General features: G+C 39.1%; 1 protein-coding gene across 45 annotated transcripts in view; it reads left to right on the top strand.

Moving 5' to 3' along the window:
• ZBTB20 (zinc finger and BTB domain containing 20) overlaps nucleotides 1–21,407 on the top strand; it is a 770,050-nt gene that overhangs the window by 503,637 nt on the left and 245,006 nt on the right. For 27 of the 45 annotated variants that reach the window (XM_070508901.1, XM_070508907.1, XM_070508881.1 and 24 more), the window contains one exon: nucleotides 19,322–19,421. The exons of the other annotated variants lie outside the window; for them this stretch is intronic. The gene's annotated coding sequence lies outside the window, so the exon portion shown is untranslated. The remainder of the gene's footprint in view (nucleotides 1–19,321; nucleotides 19,422–21,407) is intronic. 45 annotated transcript variants of the gene reach the window in all.

The following is a 21,407-nucleotide window of genomic DNA, read 5'->3' as shown; positions in this document are numbered from 1 at the left end:
AGACCTGGATTATTGACAGAGTGATGCTCCTTGGTTGGGACTCAAGTTCCCCTGTGAGTTAGTCCTAATTTACCTAAAAATTACCAATTTTATTTCTTGCTACTCCTTTTCACAAACCAAATGGTTTGCTTTTCCTTATGCACGATGACCTTTTCTTCATGTGGTTTATTCTGCTTGAAATGATTTCTTTTTCCTCTCTGTACTTTGAAATCCCATCTATCCTTCAGTAACTAGTTTAAAGGTATTCCATCTAGAATCTCCTTCCCTAGCCATTTCTTGAGCCCATGACTCATATATTTTATCTAGCTAGCTATCTATTATTTATCCATTGATTGACCTATTTATCAATCATCTATCTACCCATCCTCCTAAGGTACTTGATATTTATTATAATGAATAAATGGTAAAATGGAGGCTAGAGGACAGATATGGGAAGATGAAAGCAGTAAAATAAAGGTAGTCTTGAGTAGATCCTATAGTCTGCTTATGACAAAATATTAAATAAAATATATATGCAACTTGTTTGAATTGGTCTAGAACCAAAGAGCCTCTCTGGTCATGTGTGAGGTAATCTGAACAAGGTCTCCTTTCAGGGTTTATGAAGAATATGTCTAGCTGAGCTGTCCAAGCTGCGTCATAAGGTCACTATGCTGACCTCTGTCACTTGACACCTATTAGCATGCTGAGGTTGGATCTTGTGTCCTACCTGAGCTCTAAAGACAAGGAAGCTAATACACTTAATAAAGCTTTCGTGCCTCTGATTAGTTGAATCTGGTGTTTTCAAACTTAACTGCTTTTCCCAAGGTCTGGGCAGCAGATGGTTTATTTTTAAAATTCCATTCTTTCTGAATATTTTCCACGAGCAAAGGATGTCCTGAAAGAAAAAAAAAAATAAGGCATTCATTTAAGAATAAGTGCTGGTACCTCAAGAAAAGGCAAGCAGCAAGACGCAGCTGGTGGTTAGAAAGAAGTGAATTGTGGGAGCGTGTAGCTTGGCCTCAGTCAGTAACATGACACACTCTTATCTGATGAGACTAGAGGGAGAAAATAGCACTTCAAGCCCAGAGTCAAGTTTAGTTATGAGTTGGAGGTGAAGTAAGTACTATTTAAAGTTTACTTTTATTTATAGGACTTACTAGTAAGTGTAGGGTGTCCAAGAAAGTAGAAGACATGGTTCCTGACCCAGAAGCCTTTCAATATAATGAATATGATGAAACTAATGCAAGCGTTATTAATATATATGACTGAAACTTACAACCAAACATACAGAGTAAATGGAGCACTAATGAATTTACCTAATTGGAAGTCGCAAATTAAAGGAATTTTCTAACTCTTCTATATCATGTGTGGGATAAGGCCATCAGGTGAAGTATTATTGTTGCATACAAATTCCGTTGGACCTCATAACCAGAAAAAAGGAAAAGAAGGAAATCATCTCTGGAAACTGCTGGAATAGATTCAGGAATTACCGGACCAAGGAGGCTGAGGAGAGGGAGATAAGAGGATACAGAAAGTGCTGCCAACACGCAGACTGCTCCCAGTATCACACTGACAGGCCCAACCTCCACCTGAACCCCTGCCTTACAGCAAGTCTTCATCTCAATCTGTTAGGAATTTTTTATCTGTGATTTTATAATGTAATTGCTCTGTGATTTGATAATAGAAGTTAAGCCTATACATTTTCATAATCACCTTCTCTAGAACACATCCATTATGCAAAGGAAGGAAACTTGTATAGCAGTAATGATAATGTTTTATTTTAGGTGTACTCAGTGCTTTCACTTATATTATCTCATTTGGTCCTCGCAATAAACCGCAGAGGTAGGTGCTATCCATTTCAGAGGTGAGGAAAATGGAGTCCTAGAGAAATTTCATAACATTTTATTTGGAGTTCTTCTCTTTCTCTCGCGCACGCATGTGCACACAAACACACATGTAGGAATAGAAAGATAAGAAAGCTCTGGGCATGGCTTGAACCTCTGAGGGAGGAGTCATATAAACCTAATCTGGAAAGTGATCTTAAGGGAGCTTCAGAATCAGCCTGAAGTAGATTCAAGTCTTCATCTGCCTCTTCATAGATTTGTGACATTTGGCAAGTTTTCGACATTTCCAAGTCTATGTTTTCTCATCTATAAAATAGAAATAATAATAGTAACAACAACAGCAGAGTTATGTTGAAAATTAAGTGAAAATAGTGTAAATAAACTGCCCAACCCATAGAAACCAATCAATGAGAGTAAGCCATAATAAACATAATGATTATCATTATTATCTTATTTTCAATAACAGCAGCAACAAAGTGGGAAAATTCTTAAATTTGTTGAAAGGAGGATAAATACTTAAAATATAAGCATTAACACCCAGGTGTTAGCATGAAAGAGAGGGTTAATACCCTTCTTCAGAAGATGATCCTCAACAAATAAAGTATTAAAATGTTTTGTAGGTCAATTGCCTAAGAAATAACACCAGTATTTCACCTCGCTGTGTTCTTCCTTCAATTTCCTTATCTTTTGAAGAAGTTCAAGGCCCAGTACCTTGCAGGGAAGCATCTCTATGTGTTCAGAAGAACAGAACATTTCTGAGTCCTCCAGAAATTATTTCAGTGCAAACACTATAATAATTTGTGGGGCATCATGAGGGCGTCTCTGCTCCAATTCCATGCTCTGCTGCAATTCTATTCCAACTGCTCCAGCTCCACTCCACCACCAGATGCTATGTATTCTTATAAGGTGACACAAGGATCATGCTTTTCAAGGAGCAGTACCAGAAGGAAGACCTGTGCAATTTTGAGAAGTGTCACTGTAGCCTATGCTGCTCCAACAATGTCCTAGCAATCAAAAACAGTGTGGTGGTGGAGGGTGTCCAGGAAGGTGTATGGAAGAACAGCTCATAGAGCTGTTTCGGGTCCCTCTGCCTAAAGGAATGAAAAGGATCTTTCTTACTCCCAAAGCAGAGAGGAAAAGAGACTTTGTAAACTGAACACAACCCACCAAGAATTCAACAGTGGGTATTGTTGGGCCAGGGTATTACGAGGATTTTTTTTTACGATTTTTTAGTGCTTTCAAATTTCTTATCACTAACTTTGAGTTACTTTGACATAATTTATTTTAGAGACATTTTCTTTTAAAATATCATATTTTTTTATTACAGAGGAAAATAAAGAAGAACAAAATTCCTCATAACCTTGCCACTCAGATACCCTTATTGGTGTTATTTTTTAAGCATATAATTGGAAAATTCAAACAGAATAGAAAAATATATAATTAAAAGTAAAATTCCCCAGCAAACCTGATGGCATAGTGGTTAAGTTTGCACACTTTGCTTTGGTGGCCCAGGGTTCACAGGTTCAGAACCCAGGGGCGGACTTACACACCACTCATCAAGCCATGCTGTGGCAGAGTCCCACACACAAAATAGAAGAAGACTGGCGCAGATGTTAGCTCAGGGACAACCTTCCTCAAGCAAAGGGGAAGATAGGCAACGGATGTTAGCTTAGGGCCAATCTTCCTCACGGAAACAAAAACAAAAAAAAGTAAAATTCCCCTCATCTCTCCAATCACAAGGGTCTTGTATATCCTCCAGAAAAAAATATGTTTATGTAAATCCAGTGTATATACATATATGTCCTCATTTTATTCACACAAGAAGGATTGTACCATATATGTCTCATGTCTTGTCAAATGGCATATAAGTCTACCTTATTCTTTTTTAGCAACTTCACAGTATTCCTTGTAGGGGTGTACCACAGTTGTTTAACCAGTCACTGAATATTTGGTGAACACTATTACTCTTATAATCAAAAAAAAATTTGATACTGGTTTTTTTTTAATGTGTTTGCTAGCCCTTAATCTAGATTAAACCAAAACCCCTCTGCTTATTATACGGCCACAGGAGAAAAATCAGAGTGTGTGTGTGTGTGTGTGTGTGTGTATTTGTGTGTAACATATTAGAGACAACTGCCTTGATCTACAATTTTACAGTATAAAAATTTTATGGTATAAAATGTCAGAATGGCCATGGGCCACAGGCAAAGTGGATAATGTCTCTTTGTGATCCTGGCTGCGTTGTGGCCTCACATGGAAGTTGGCATACTTCTTGAGAGTTTTAATGCAGTCACTGATTACAGTGTCTGAGATTTTACTGCAATTTCCATTTGAGTTAAAACTGATTTTGTCTTCAAAATAGAAGCCTTTAAAAACAGAGAAAATAATTATTTTTTCCCATGGCAGGAAGTCTAAATCCTTTCAGTTTATCTCCTAGCATAAAAAAGAAAAGTACTAAGAAATCTTTGAAAAGTTGATGCAAAAACAAAACCCCTTTTGAATATTTGAGCTATAGGACTTTATTTTCCAAGAACCTGCTAACGTCCCGGGTTCCCAAGACAGAGAAAGGCAGAAGCAGAAGAATAATTTATACCAAGACTTACTGTGATGCTAGTGAAAAGGCAATTGAGGCTTTTCAAAACCATATTGCTGCAGGTTAAAAAAAAAATTTACCCATGTGCTATTGAATAGGAGGATGGATTTTGTTTGTGGGCATTGGCATGATTGCCTTCTGTAAAATGTGGAGTGGCACAACTCTACAGAAAAGTAAATGCACAAGCAAGACATATTCCATCCTTGAAAATGTGGTCGCTTTTAATGACACAGTGCATCAAGGTCAAGAGAAGGTGCCCTCAGCAGATGGAAGACTTTCAAAGTGAAAAGGCTTCATTCACATTTAAAATATATTGAGTTACATATGATTTCTAAGGAATGCTTGGTTGTTCTACTTATGACCATGGCTCGTTTCTGTTATCACGTGTCAAGTAACTGACTTACCCCATGTACTTCCCTGGCAGGTGTTTTCTGTGGAAAGGCAGGGAGAGAGATGTGAAGGAGGAAAGTATTCCTCAATATCTCGTTATGAACCCGCTAGATGTCACCTCTTTCAGTGGGACTCTGGAAGGAAACTGTCATAGGACATATCTGTGCCTTGGTGAAAAATGGATTTTGTGGTACCTTGACTTTTAACCTCTAATATACATGGAGTACTGCTTAGGAGAATTTCTCATGTTTATTTGTGCCTCTCCTGTTTATTTGTTCCCTTCATTTATTTTATTACGAATTTCTTTTTAAGATTGAGTTTTGCAATATTTATATTTAAACCATATTTTGTTCAGAAATGGTTCATTGAAGCTATTCTAGAACATGTTTCTGCCTTAACTTTTTAAATACACAGGGAGATGACTGAAGGAGTCAGAGAGCTTTGGTGCCACAGAATGCATTCAGAAGGCTTGGGCTTATATCCTTTGTAAGGCACTTTAGAGATGAGATGCCACATGCTTCATGTGACTGATGTGGAAGTAATTTTCTTCTTTCTTTTTTTCTTATCCTGCCTCTCATTCTGTGTTCTTTCTCTCTTCTTGCTCTTCATTTCTCTTTCCTGGTTTCATGAAAATTCATTTATCTGTGACATTTAAAGACTGTCTGAGAGGTGTCTGGAGCTGTGGCCGGCTGTGTACATCAATAGTTTCTTAGAATCTGGCACTCTGTCAATATTTGGGGGCCTCAGTAACCGCACTTAAATGCAGTGCCTGCCAGCCATCAGGCTCTTAGTGTCTCAGTAACGAGTCCAAATGAATGGATATTAGCATGTCAAATCCTTTTGCAACTGGCAACACTTTGTAGACAGTATATGGCCATTGTGCATTCACCCTCTGCACCTTTCTGTTTGTCTGCTTTGTTTATATGATGTCATTTTTCCCTTATATACAAAAATAGGAATCTACAAAACATACTATTATGAAACTGAAGTAAGTGGCATCATTATACGATCTTGATTTGGTGGGTTTTGTAGTATATAGCCAAATACACAAGCAACACTTTTTTCATTATATTCTGGGTGTTTCTTTTTGCTTAGGTTATATTTGGACCAAAATTGTTATTGCTCTTTTATGGTAGAAATATAATATGTTGAGACTCTCTAGGTGAAGTCTCCATAGTGTATGTATGAGCCCCTAGTGTGATGGAAATTTAGGTACATAAAAAAGAAATATTAGTGGGTTGGGGAGATAAGATTGTTCTATGAAAAAAAAAACTATTTATCTTTTCAAACATTTCTCAGTTGTCCTCCCTCCTATGTCAATGAAATGGCCCATTTATAAATCGAATCATTAAACCATTATTATGTCAACTTTCCCATGAGCTGCCCCAGATAATAACATTGGCCTTTCAAGGTTTGTAAGAGAGACTAATATTAGTGCACCGTCTTAGTTACTGAACTGCTGTGTGCTCTCAACCCACGTGTAACTTTGGCCATAACTTGTAGTGACAATACGCCAGGAATCTGAACTTTAAAAGAAAAGAACAGGGAAAATGAGAACTTACCAGATACCAGTCATAGCTTGGAGATCTGCATCCAACCTAGGTTAAGAATGGAAGGATTTGCCAAGCTTTAGGTCATGCTCAGATCAAATAATCCAGGTATCCAGATATCAAAGAGACTGTCCTGGAACCCTTAATGCCCCTTGATGGAATCATTAATAACCTCTTCCTTGGACCCAGTGCACCAGCGATAACTCCTTAGTTGAATGAACTCACCCAAGCATCCTCTCACTCACAGATCTTTCCCAGTCTGGATTTTCAATTCAGGTCTCTAACATTTTAATACTTGCTTTCCTGTGAGCTGCTGGAATCTGCTGTACACCATAGAAGATTTTAAGGTGGCTCTTGTTGGGACCGAGAAAAGAAATGCCCAGTGACCAGCATTGATGCAGTTTCCATACAACAACTGAAGACAAACTCAGGACGTCTAGGGCCTTTAGTGCTACTTCAGAAAGGGAAATAAACATATTTATTTGTCTCATAAAATGAGTCATTTGTAGGCCTAAAAGTTCATTTGACCAGCTATAAATTCTGCCTCCAGGTTTTTTGTCATAATACAGAAGTCACCTTTTTCTTTAAGTCCAATCAGTCATCATCTTTGGTAGGAAGAAGTCCTCTTGGAAATGTTGTGTTGAAGCAGACAGCATGAATGGACAAAGGGAGGTCAAAAAGGCTCCACCCACCAGAAATCATCTGGTAATGTAAGGGCAGGGCTCATTCAAAAAAGAAAAAATGAGCACAAGGATTGAGAGAGTAGGCAAAAGGAAAGCATAGGTGCACATGGATTTGTAACATGGCCTCTGTCAAGAGATTTGGTATTTTTCTTTCTAATTCATTTACAATAGAATATGGTAACATGCACTGCTTCTAAGGAAGAAATAAACATGCTCTCCTGCCTCTGTCTATACTTAGCTCTGTTTTTGTGGTCCCAGGGAAGAGAGAAAAAAAAACAATATGCCACATTAACCACAAGATTTTTATACAACCAAAAATTCATCTCAAGATATAATAGAGAACATTTTCAGCACCTTCCATGGGTGGATTAAAAACACATCTCTATTGCTGTCAGTAAGACTCATCTGCTGGGCTAAGAACTTACTCTCCTCTTGCTCTGGATTCAAAATTTTATAAGTATACATCATCTCTGTTCTTTATTGTATACAGTTTGTTTAATGTTAGACACTAATCCTTTCTGGGGCAGAGGAAGAAACTGGAATGAGATGAGAACATAGAATCAGCCTGCAGAATTTATAGCTAAGGACAGGAAGAATTTTGTTTTCTTTTGGATCACTTTAGACACACCTTGGAACTGTATTTGAAACTTGATGGGCTACAATTTAACCATCTCTTTTCATTAATACTAAAATGTTCTCTTGCCTAAAGCAGGCAAGATTTGGGTTCTTCTTCCTTAGAAATCCTAGCAACTTCCTCAAGTCTTTCTTCTCTAGTGTACATTTTGTCTCCTAATCCCAGAGTGAAATGAGAGAAATGAGAACAGCAGGACAAAAGTGCTGAGGGAGTATGTCTGGTCTCTCCTCAGCAGGGAAAGCACATATATTGACTCTTCAGCCTTGCCTACCCCAGCCAGAAAAGAAATAGCTGCCCCTCTGCATGGCTAAAAATCAAAACACTTGAAGGGGTTATTTAAAAGGTCTATCTTAACATAAAGTAAAATCTGCTGCCGGTGTCCAGCTCCAGCAGAGTCCAGGTTTCCTGAGGGATGGACGGTGTCAGAGAATGAGAGGCAGTGAGACTGGAAGTGAGGTTTCCAGGTCTGATTTATTCAAAACATTCATGCACTTATATAGGGTCCAGGTCACGTGCTTATGATTTCATGGAATTATCCCAGTACATAATTTTGGCAAACAAAATGGGTACATAAGCATATCTTGTTATAATATTAGCACAGTATGTCTATGAGAAGCAAGCAACCTTTATTAAATATAGATATTGACCTTTTCTATATGTCCTCTAGGCGTCTAGATGTCTAAGACTGATTGCAAAACGGGGTGCAACGTCTAGACTCAGTCCCCCATGGGTCGAATGGCCCTAAGCCTATGTCTTTATTCCTGTAATAACAAAAGCAGAAGTATTGCAAAGTATAAGGGGACCAAATGCACACAGGCCCCCAGCTCCGTCTGATCGAAAGCCACACAGGCACAGTGCTTGGGCTTTCTCTTTTACCATTAACTATTTTATAGGGTTCCCAATCCTCATCATAATCCCAGTTCCTCTGTGTCAATATATTACGGTATTTTTCTGCAACTTTATCAGGATCATGAGTTGCCTTAGGAAGGGGTAGTTTTTGCATGCCTCTGCTCCTGGGTGGGTGCCACCATTTACCTCCTGTCCTAACAGGCCTAGGATAATCTCTACCTCCTAGAAGGACCTGAGGAGGGAATGTTCTCTTTTGGGGCTGATTACTAGAAGCCTTCCTCCTTGAGGGCTGTCCAAGCTCCCTTTTCCGCCTTTCCAGGAGGGGGTCTGAACGTTTTTTCCCTTCAGGCTGTTGTTCCCTGAACCCTCCCTGGAAGGCCAGGTTACATCAGCTTCTTTCCCCTGCTTGGAGAGATTTTCCCCAAAATAACCCCATGTACAGAAAAAGAACAGCAGGAGCAATATTGCTAAGATTAGTAGCATGAGTAGGATCAGGAGCGGCCGATCGCCATCTTCTGAGGGTCCGCCATGTGTTCCCTCATCTCTCTCCCGGACCGTGTCCTTGGGTAGAGGTTTAGAGGACTGGTGGGCGGCTCCCGGCAATCTGCTATTATTATGGAGATGAGTTTTGTTGATGCCTCTGTGATGCCTCAGTGATGGAAACCACCCAGAAACCCACACCCCCATCCCAAAAGGCACAAGTGGCAAATGGGCCATCTAGTTCCAGTTCTGTTATGTCCTAGTCACAGAGACACCTTTATTCAGAAATTTGTCCCCCTCTACATTTTGGCCAATAAACTGTCATTCTTATTTTTAGTTTATGAATGATTGAATGATTTTATAATGATTACTACCTCTGCCTTCCTAAAAAGTCCACTTGCCAACTTTTAACTCAAAAGGATCCCATGTAAAAGGTGCTATTACTACAAAAGGAGGACTTTTTAGTACTCACCTCAAGATCTACTTTTTTAAAAAGAAAGCTGAAACTGAATTTATGAGGTACACACACCAGAATAGGGGCCATTACCTTTGTTCTTTTTGAAGAAATGCACGTTTGAAATAACTACACCCTTCTCCATAATCAAAGTCCCCTTTTCCCCAGTAATTATGAAGCACTAGTTTTCAGTTTCTACTCATTTAAGAGTAGCCTGGAAACTACCTGCTTAACTAGCACTCGTGGGCCCAGTGACCACTTATGTGCCCGGAAGTAATGAATGTTGAGTTATATATGTGAAGCTCTTGGAATTATATGCTGGGAGTAGAATGGTTTGAGTAGGTATAAGAATAGATTAGGCAGATAGAAAATGTATAATACAGATATTTATAGAATAAAATTCCATAAAAACAATAGCCTGGTCAAAAATAGAGAATAGATTGGACAAAAGAATAGATTGAACTAAGTATTTTAGAGGAAAGTTCTCCATAAATTTAATAAATGAGCTGCTTATTAACAACATTATGTTTGTATTCAGTGCAATTTAAAAATAAGGTCAGTAGAGAAATGCAGACTCTTCATGAGTGGTGCTCTGTGACTGAGCGCCGGGAGGCTGCGGCCGTGCTCTGGCTCAGCTCACCGGTTTGTGGGCGGTGCTGCTTTCACACTCATCTTCATTGTCTCTTCTCTGCCAAAATGAGACTCAGTGTTAAGACATCCTCAATTTGAAAAAAGGTAAAAGTCAGTATTGGGGAAACTGCCCCTGAATACATCCATTTTAATACTTCTATCTACAAATTATAGACATGGAAATCTAACCTGCTGCCATGAAATATCCTGGGAAAGGCCCAGTAAAACTGATTTGGCAATCCTTGGATGATACCAGGACACTAGGTAATAACTAACACGATGCCGTGCCAATACGTTATCTTCTTCCTTGGCCCAATGAGAGCTCTGGTGAACTAAGACTAAGCTGGAGTTATGATCGGACTCCACTGAATCAGCAGAGCTTTTAATTTTCTCTCAAATGATCAAAAAACAAAAAAAAAGATTTCCAACCTATTTATTTGTTGCCAAGAACTTCAGAATTCTCAGGAGACAATTATTAGAGGAGCAGAGTCAATATGGAGAAATGTAGAAATGAGATACCATTGGGGTCCATCCTGGATTCTGGTTTTTGATTACTTTAATTATCTAGACACGTTTTCCAATATTAACAAATCCAATGTATTCTAACCTATTGGTAGCAGCATTTCAAAATCTCAAAACAAAATCAATTTCAATTTAAAATTTTATTTTAAGAAGGAGTAGGCAGGGAAGAGTGATGCAAAATCACATTAACAACAGGACACCAGGGGCCGGCCCGGTGGCACAGCGGTTAAGTTCGCACGTTCCGCTTTGGCGGCCCAGGGTTCGCTGGTTTGGATCCCGGGTGTGGACGTGGCACTGCTTGGCAGGCCATGCTGTGGCAGGCGTCCCACATATAAAGTAGAGGAAGATGGGCGCGGATGTTAGCTCAGGCCCAGTCTTCCTCAGCAAAAAGAGGAGGATTGGCAGATATTAGCTCAGGGCTAATCTTCCTCGGGAAAAGAAAAGAAAAAAAAACAGGACACCAGAGATTCTGAACAGTTGTAAATCACTACTTTAGATGTTGAGGACAGGGGATGCTGCTTTCAAAGTACAGTGCTTTTATGTACAATGTGCAAATAACAACAACTTGAGACAGGGTGTAACCGACCACGTCCAAGAGAGGACAGTCATTTGAAAGGAACACTCAGTAAAACAGAAAATTTTAAAAATGTAGTTAAACGAAAGTCAATGTTAGTATTTTTCAGTAGGAAAGCAAACCTCACAAGTGGAAGTTAATCCCACTACTCCTTCGTCACTTATGTATAAAGTTTCGTATCTGTAGCTGTATTAACTTGCATTTGCTAATAACTGCTAAACTAACACTACACACCTGAACATGCATACTGACATTGCTTCTTTTATGTGGGATTGCCTTCTTTCTCCATAAAGTTAAGAATCTGCAAGGGAAGACATATATTTTTGTTTCTTTTGAATCTTCTTGCAAGTCTTGTGTTTTCCATTACCCATGATGGTTTGGTAAGTGTCATCGATGGACTGCAAATAAAGAAGGACTAGTTCTGTAGGCAAAATAAGATCTAGAAGTAGAGCATAGAAAGTTAATAAAGAGTGTGAAACATAAAACTGAAATTTAAAAATAGCTGTAATAGTGGAATATATAAGAAGCATGCAGAATATAGACATTTCTACTATTTCTTCTGAGCAGAGATCAGACACTTAATTGTGCTTGTTCTGAATTCAACTAAAATTGGATATGAGCATCTTGGAGAGAAAGAGTTATAAAACCCTTCCTATAAAATTTAAATTTAACATTTTGAGAAAAAACTTCTTTAAGGCAAAGTCAAAAACATTGAGGTTTTTTTCATCTTGAAAAAAAAATGTTAAGATACTGAGTTAATACCATTTTTTAAAGAAGTTATGGGAAGTAAGAAATGAGACTTTCTCTCTTCACTGAGGCCCCATAGTGATGAAATATGCTTATGCTGCAACAGAAAATCTTTAGGTTTGGTAATGAGGCTTGAGAGAGAGGCTTCTAAACACTGAAAGAGAGGTTATAGGATTGTCTTCTATGAAGCTCTTTAGCTTAAACAGGATAGACTCACATCTTAGACCATGGAATGAGCTAAATGTGTCAGGGAGAAGGGAAAGAATGACTTTTTTAGGTGGTTCACGTTTTTCGGGAATTTCTCTCATTTCTCTTTTTTAAAATCATTGTTAATCAGAAGCTGCTGAAAGTCACCAGGACATCTGAATGTGCTTGGCCAAGATGAGAGCAAGAGAAGTGCCACCAATGCTTTAGTGGAGAATTCTGAGGAATCACATTATATTACCTTATGTTACATATGCCCCCATATGTAACCATCACACTATGTTACCATTACTTCTGATAATAATTATCTACAAACTTGAAATTGTGGGTACAGCTGCTGAAAAAATTTACTTATAAACAAAGAAATTAGAGCATATTGTTCAGTGGTCTGTAAAAAAGTGCAGTAAACTTTTAGTGGAAAACACACATTTCCCTCTCTGCTTGTTGCTGTCAGTATTCTAAGTCAAACCCTTTACCACTAAACCACTAAACCCAAACCATTCCCCTTCTATGGCATTAAGTGAAGGATTGTTGATTCATCTCTGAAAGTATGAAGCCAATATATGTTGGTGATATTTGCTATAAAATAAGGGGAGAGCTCCATAGGAGGCAATTAGGGAAAAAGACATCTTCAATTTGAAAAAAAAAAATATCTACAAGCTCTTCTTACTTTCCAAGTACTCTTTTGGAACTGGAGGTACACAGGTAAATAAGTTTCTGTCACTAAAGAGTGTTCACAGACTAGTAGGAGAAGCAGACCTGGAAACAGATAACTACGGTGCAGAGAGAGAGTTCTCTCTCTCTCTGTGCGAGGTACTGTATAGGTTTGCCTGCAACAGTTCTGGTTTATGCCTGTGATCTTGGGATAATTATTCGTAGTACTTTCGCCCTCAAAAGTGTACCTGTTTGGACAATAAATTATATGATCACCCTATAAACAGCTATAGCAGTCAAATCTGCCTGAGGTTGTCTAGCAAGATTTTCCGCAGAAGAGGACAGAAAATCAAAGAGATTAAGAATGCTTTGCCACATGTGTCGTCTGCATCTAAATGAAAATGAAGAACTGGGTAGACCGACTGACTTTCATGTCTCCCAGGGTTGTTGGAGGGGTAGAGTGGGAATTTAACTTATGTGGGGTAAAGGGAGAGGGACACGGCGGGACAGTCTAAACCCCTCGTTGGCATGTGGTCTGCACAAGGGTTGTCATTAAATGATCCATTAAACTGTTAATTCCCTGAAGCTCTCAGGATTAAAAGGTGAGATGAGAAAGAATTAGAAGCAATAGGGGGGATTTTGGAAAGAAAAGTTAAGGTTCAACATGAGGAAGAACGTTGTGTACAAATACAGGGTCCTAAAGCGGCATCAGGTTGCCTATGAGGTTGGGAGCCCGATGCCCCTGGTGGTGTGCAGCAGAGACTGAATGGTCACGACCGGCGAACTCCGACACCAGATCAAGACTCTGACCCCAGGTCATTTAAGGTTCTTTGCACATGGCCCTGTGATCTTACGATTCTACGTCATGCACAGTGTCTTTTTGAGTAGCTTTTAAGTAAGAATCCTGTGCTTGGGGAAACCAACCTCTAGAAGTAAAAAAATGTAGAAACATCATGAAAAAAAAAAAACTGGTTTGTGTGAGCTAAACCCTCTTGTGATCCACTCTGTACACACAGTAAAAACAGACCAGGGAACATCAATGCAGATCTCTCTGAGCTTATTCTTTGCCACCCACGCAAGGAAAGCAGCCACCAGACGCGTCACAGTCAGAAGACATGCCTCACTCAGAGGTTCCCACCTCTTGGACACAGATTTATTTGAAGATAGAGTAGCTGTGAAGTCGTGCATACCAGTTTGATTTGCATAGCTCTGAGTCACGAACAAATGGGACCCGTGGCAAAGCTATCATTAAAGAGAAAAAGGGCAGAAGGCTGAACAGAGTATACAGTCTGTGCCAAGTTTGAAGTTTAGACTGTTTCGGTGATCCTTGTCATGGTAGGAAAGATGTCCGTCCCTTCCCCCACCAAAAAAGAATGGCAGGCAAGTGACAAAGGAGGCTCCCTGGAGGTGACATGGGAGCAGAGATTAGGGGGAGCCAAAGCCTATACACATGAAAAGAGAGAAAGGAGTTGGCATGGACACGAGGAGATGCGGTCAAACACCCTGTATTCACAGCACAGACAAATGTGATCAGGCTAGAATCCCTTTCACCTCTTCCCAGAGGTCGGGCTGGGCAAAAGGAATGACATCTTGATGAAGCGCAGCTTTCCCAGAGGCCTAAGAAGGATGGCAACACAGCTAAAGCCAGAATAGGCTCACTGGCCTTTTTATATCAAATCCTCAAATATCTACATTTACACATTAAAATGTTTTCCAGTAAACTAGAGAGACAAGTCTCCTGGAGGCAGTGGAAGTGACGTTTAGTTCTTCAGTGGTTAAGAGTATGAGGGTTTTGGAGTAAGGGAAAACTAGTCTCAAATCTCTGCTACTTGTAGATTTATGGTTAAGTCTTTAAATTTCTCTCAGTTTTAGTTTCCACATCTGAAAAAAAAATTGATAATACATATACCATAGAGCTGTTGTAAAGATTTTATTACACATGTAAGTTGTGTAACACATGTAGTGTCTGGCAAATGATTATTAACAATAAAATTTTTATTCAGCAAGGACTATTACCCATTTTTCTGTTCTCTAGTCACCTATACTAAGCTCTGCCTCATTTGACTTCATTACTCTCTGTCTGGTCCTTGACATTCCATCTCTGTTCCAGCTTTGACCTGCTTCCCCAGATACTGTGAAAGTCTGTCTCCCCACTTCAAAACTTCATGCTTCTATGATCTTTAAGAGGTACACCTAGGATTATTTATAAATTCAGTACCAACAATGGACAAATGTTAAGTCATGAAAAGAATACGTAACTTTTAGGAAGTACTGTTCCTGTTCTTGAGTTCTGAAGGCACTCTTCATCTTTTATAACGCTGAGTCTGAGACCATTCACGTCAGGTGAGCGGGAACAGGCATTGTTATTGCATACCCTCCTCCCAGGAGGTTAAAATGACTCACCAGTAGTCGTTCAGTGATCTCAGATGAAGTATCTAATGAGACAATCTCGAACTCTGGATCTGAAATCTGCCAGGGTCTCCATTTGCTATGAAAAAGTCAGCCTAAAGGGGATGATCCTAAGTATTAATTTTAGATTATGATATTACTTTTTACCACAAGCTTAAAATGTTTTCTGGGTTTGGATTGGCCCTCTGGTTACCCACAGAACGAGGGAGAAGGCTGCGCAAATTCCCTTCTCAAAAGTTAGAACGGTCCTTGTCACCAAAACTATCATGTGTTAGAGCACATGTCAGTGTCTGTGACATAGTCAGGCTTGGCTTCTCAGGACCTACTCATTACAAGTGAGTTTATGTGACTTGAAGCATATGGCCTTGATATATGATCCCAGAGCAAAAGAGCAAGGTATTTCAAGCTGGCCACAATTTTATTGACTCTCACAGACTTTCTTTGTAGTCATTCCAATAAACTAGACGAGAAATTTCTGATGCTCCAAGCTATCCCGTCCCCAGGACTCCATTTCATGACTCAGAGTCCAACTAAACAACTCAAGAGTGCTTTTGTGTGACATTGTGACCACAGGGATAAATAATTGCTTAGTAATTCTCTTTGAGGCAGAAAATTCTAAACATGGAGGAACCATTTCCCCTTAATGGGAGCCAGAAATCCTGTAAGTGCTTGAAATGGCATTCACAAGTCTGAATGGTAAACAGATAAAAACAGGAGCGCACCAGTTGCACAAATGACTTGCTTGTCACAAACTTGTCATTGCAGTAATCTAACATTTCTTTCACAGAGCCCGATGGAAAGTATGGAACAAACAGGCCCTGCTGACGTTTTGGCTCTGCTAAGCCTTCCTCCGAGCTAAAGCATCTGCAGCATCTTCCTGTTCTAGACCCTTTATCTGCTGAAGTTAGCTGATACTGTACATGTCAAAGAAATGTTTGACTATTGCATTAGCAAGTTGATGACAAGCGAGTTATTCCTGCTACTGAAATACTGCTGCTTTTAGCAGGCTGCCATTTTGACCTTCATCTTATTATAGAGAAGAACCCTAACAGAGCAGAGCACTGGGAAGATACCAGTTTGGTTGCCCCAGGCCTCCACAGATAAACAAAGACCACTAGTCTAGGACTTAGATGCGGTGGTCTAGTGGATGTGTCAGGCAGTTCCATCAGAGTTACGGATGGGCTTTTCTGGTGAAACATAAATGTTGCAAACACGTTGGACTGTCCCAATGATTCCTTTGCTGAGATGAAGAGAGCTGCACAGAAATTCATTTCCTTCTGCTTCCCTCCACCCCACACTCACGTGTGCATACACAGGCCTGTATATACTTTATAAAATGTTAATAACTAGAAAAGTTATTGAAAACTGTCTACCAGCTTTACAAAGTTTTTACCAGTTCTTGGAGTTCCTCCTATCAGTAGCCTCTCTTAAACTCCTTCTCATTCAGCAGAACATCTGGAACTATCTAAATCTGATGAGAACCCTGCTCGTCCCCCCTTGAAAAGTGATGTATGTCCATTAGCCTCCTCACAGAAACCTTCGAAAGCCCCTTCTAGGGGACCCCACCGGCGAATCTCCAACCTCAGCTACCAGCAGAGAGTGCTCATACACTGTGCAACTGCCGCCTCTTGCCTTTCTGTTTGAGGAGCCCTCCTCCCCTGGGGGACCGACTCGTGGTGTTCCCTGAGTGTGCAGGCTGGTGGTCCTGGGCTTATCAGCATACAGACCCAAGCTGGAGCCTGTAACAGGAGCCTCGCCTGTTGCTCTGCGTGCTGCTCTGCCTCTGCCGGTGCCTTTGGCATATCAGCACTTGGAACAATGGAGCGCTAGCCCTAAGACTGGCCTTTTCATAAGGCTGAGCTTCCCTTTTTCACCATGGTGTCAGGTGCCCTGTATTCTTCTAAGACCCTTCGTGAAGGGTACACTGATACTGTCTTATCTGGTTCAAATGTTGACATGAAAAACTTGCATTCTGAGACTTATTTTCTGGCTGGTGCCCCAGGCGCTTTCATTTCTTTAAAGTCTTATGTAAAAATGATTATCATTGTTCAGCCTTGAGAACCCGAATTTCTTGCCATCGTAGTGATGGGGCTTAACTTTCTTTTAGATTTGGCAAATCGACCACAGTACTGTCTCCCAGATGAAATGCTTTACTCCCATCCCGAGTATCTCAAGCTGTAATCTATACCTGGGCTGTGTTTGCTCAGAAGCCAGGTGGGCAGGGCGTGAGGAGCCGGTCCTGTGCTCCACAGGACAGTTAAGGATCTTGTCCCTGGAAAAGGAAGGGAAGGTTTCAGGGGACACTGCAAACATGTAAACGAACAATTTGAATTTTAAATGGCGTTTTCGTGACTTTTTCTTTCTTTTTAAAGTTCCTAATAGGATTTCTGTAATGATTTTGTGTTTCTTAATAGAACTTAAATGGCAAAGAAATGATATGCTATTTTTGATTCAGGAAAAAAATAAAAACTCTCTCTTTAAATACACATTGGGGAATAGATAATGGCAACAAAAAAATGGTTCTCGCTTCCTAGTCAGAGGGGTGGCTGATTAGGCTAGGGTGTGTGTTTTTAATGTATATTTACTCCCTTGAAGAGTAAATACAGGAGATGAAGTGTGTATGAGACAGCGTCTGCCTATGGGGTTACTGTGTGGGTTAGGACAGGATTTTGATTATCAGTAGCAAGTGGAACAGACTTACATACAGGCTGTGCTTTCTATCTTAGAGGTCAGGATTGAGAGGTAAGCTCTAACAGCTGTAAAGTAAATGTTTGGTGCCACTGCTAACTCTCGCTTGTCCTGTGCTGAGATGTATGTGGATATTCATCCAGAAAGTGAAGCATTTTCCACATCAGTTGATGATGAAATAAAACATTTAAATTTAAAAATATATATTTATGTTTACTTACTTACTTGATTGTTTATTTTAAAAAAGCAAGAAAGGACGGAAGAAAAGAAAAATTCTTCTGCTGGAGTAATTGCATTAGATTCGTAGAATTTTAGGGCTGGAAAGAGGCTTGACAACAGGGCTGTGACTTTGTATCACACTCGAACTTTAGGCAGACGGACACTGAGGCCAAAGATGTTTAATAATATGAACATACACCAGGATTGTGGCAGAGCTGGGCCTAAGTCGAGGTCTGACTTTCAATTTAAGCAATACTCCTTCAAAAATTCCATTATGTTTTTTAATTTTTTTTTAAACAAAGACAGTCTCATTTGAATAATTTACATTGATGTGCTTAAATCTAATAAGGCATTTGCTTTTGGAATAACTGGAACTATGTACTAGCTAAGCCAACTTAGGGGTGGACATTTCAACAGTTCGGAGACATTTCTTCCTAAGCTATATTTTATTTGAGTTGTGTAAGGAACTGTTTCTTTTTTTTTTTTTTGGTGAGGAAGATTGGCCTGAGCTAACATCTGTTGCCAATATTCCTCTTTTTTTTTTCCTCCCCCAAACCCCCCAGTATATAGTTGTGCATCCTTGTTGCAAGTCATTCTAGTTCCTCCATGTGGGACGCTGCCACATCATGGCTTAATGAGTAGTGTGTAGGTCCAGGTCCAGGCCCAGGATCCAAACCAGTGAACCCTGGGCTGCTGAAGCAAAGTGTGCAAACTTAACCACTCAGCCATGGGGCCGGCCCCCTGTAAGGAACGATTATAATTTCAATTAACTTTTTTCTCTTACAAGATTTCAAAGAAACACTTTTTCCATTCCCATTTTGGCAACTGAAAACATATATTTTTTTAACAGGTCTGCTCCTTTAATAAGTATTCATTTAAGTAGGTCATATTCTAACATTCTTGGAGATAGAAAATCTTTTATCAGATTAAAAGAAGTCTGGTTTTTATTCCCACTTTTAACCATGTTTGAGTTGGTCCTTGTAATTGTCAGTTTCAACAAAATACCGATTAAGTCAAAACATCAATGTTTTTATTTGTTTGGGTTCTTTTCGTTTAACATGAGGAGAAAAATAAATGTGTTTACCTTTTTGCAGCTCTGATAATTATATACTCTGTTTTTCATTTATGCAAAACTTATTTTTGAGGGTTTTCTTTTTGTTTCATTTCTCTGTTTTTGCGTTTTCCAAACATCTGTACCGTGGCTGGTGGCGAGAGTAGCAGTGGCTGGCACTTTTCCTCCACGTTTTGAGAGAAAGAGAATTGGCTGGAATAAAACCTTGCTTTCCATATGGTCGACTTGAAATACAGCATTGAAAAGGTATCGTCTCTTTTTCTTTTCTGAAACCAGAGGTGAAACCTACGAACAAATAGCCATATTGATGCCAAACCACCTGTTGATCCACGTCAGAAAAGTCCTTGGCAATGCATTCCCCACTTCGTCAGTTGAGAAACCTAAATGAATGGATGACCTTTGTGCACTGGTAGCATCATAGCAACAATATATGCTGCTGGTCACTCGCTTAAGAAAGCCTAGATTCTACATGTAGTCAAGAAGTGAAGCGAAAGTTTTGCTTTTGATTCAACAAAATGATCACTTTGTGAGCATGTATGGCTCCGAAGTGCTTACTGATTCCTAGAATATTGGGATCTCTTGTCAGCGACAGGGCAGAGACGATGACTCTAGTGCTTTCTTTTACTGCGGCTGATTCGAGTTAGGAAAAGCAGTTGTCTTTGTCATCAATTTTTTTATGTAAAATATTTCAAACATATGAAAGTATAAAGGATAATGTGGACATACAAGAATCCAGAACCCAAGTTAAACAGATATTAATTAATTTGGAACATTTATTTCTGAACCCATTTTTATCTTCAGTTATTCCATTGTAAGTTACATACAGTAAAGTACCTAAAGTAAGTGTATAGCTTGATGAGCTTCTGTGTAAGTTTCTATCCATGTGACCACACCCAATCCAAGATACAAAGTATTCACAATACCTGGGAAGAATCCTCATGCTTCCTTAGAAGTGATATTCTCCAAAGCTTTAATGAAAGGTTAAAAACAAGTAAAACTATTCTGGCCTCTATCATCATGACTTAGTTTTACATAAGCCATATATTATGACTCATATGATATATCCAACCGTACATATCAGTAAAATTTATTTATTGTGTCCCTCATTGTTAGACATTATTTCCAATGTTTCCCAATCACAACCAATACTGCGGTTAACATTTTTATACATGTTTATACACAGAGGAGGGAGTGCTGATGAGAAATGATGCAAAGTGGTAATACCAATTTTATTCTCAGTAGCAAGCTATGAGAGTTCCTCCGTATACTTCACAACATTTGGAATGGCCAGACTTTTAAAATTTTTGTGAGCCTGATGGGGATTAAATAATATCTCATTTAAACATTTTTTTCACTTACAAACTATTGGGATTTCCTCATGTGCCTTGCCTATTTGTATGTCTGTCCATCTTTCTCTTGGGTTATTTGCTTTGCTGTTGTGATTTTAGACAGCTCTGGTTTTGGTTTTGGTTGTTATTGTAATATTCTGGATTCTCATCCTGTGGGCAATATAGATTGCAAATATTTTTTTCCAATTTGTAGTTTCTCTTTTAACTGTGTCTATAGTAGCATTTATTTTTAAAAGTTTCTAATTTTAAAGTAGTTTATTGATATTTTCCTTCACGTTTTCTGCTTTTATGTCATTTAAGAAATCCCTGCATATGACAAGGTCATCCTATATTTTCTGACAGTTTTAAAGTTTTGCCTTTTATATCTAGCTCTCCAATCTTCTTGGCATTTATTTTTGTAGATGGTATCTTACGCTCACTCTATTTTATTCTTTTTCCGTGTGGATAACCCAATTATCTGAGCACCATTTAACAAATTAGTCATCCTTACCCACGAATTTGCAAGGCCATCTTTTGCCTATATCAAATCTGTTTTTAGGATCTTTATTTCATCCAGTGGACTGTTTCTCTGTTCTTGCGCTAACATGATAGTGCCTTAATTACCATACTTTTATAATATTCTTGTTATTTGGTATGGTAAATCTCTCTACACTGTTCTTTAATTCTCTGGCTCCTTTTGGCCTTTTGCTATTCAATAAGAATTTTAGAATTAGTTTGTCAAGTTTGGCAAAAGCCCTGCTGAATTTTACTTGTAATTACATTAACTTTATGAAATAATCTGGGGGAGAATTCACTTTTTTATAGCATTGTGTTTCTATCCATTAACAGACTATATCCCTTCACTTAATCAGATCTTCCTTCATGTTCTTTAATAATGTTTTAT

Source organism: Equus asinus, chromosome 5 (assembly GCF_041296235.1).
Source record: "Equus asinus isolate D_3611 breed Donkey chromosome 5, EquAss-T2T_v2, whole genome shotgun sequence".
In the NCBI taxonomy this organism is placed as follows: domain Eukaryota; kingdom Metazoa; phylum Chordata; class Mammalia; order Perissodactyla; family Equidae; genus Equus; species Equus asinus.
This window is presented reverse-complemented; position numbering and strand designations above follow the sequence as displayed.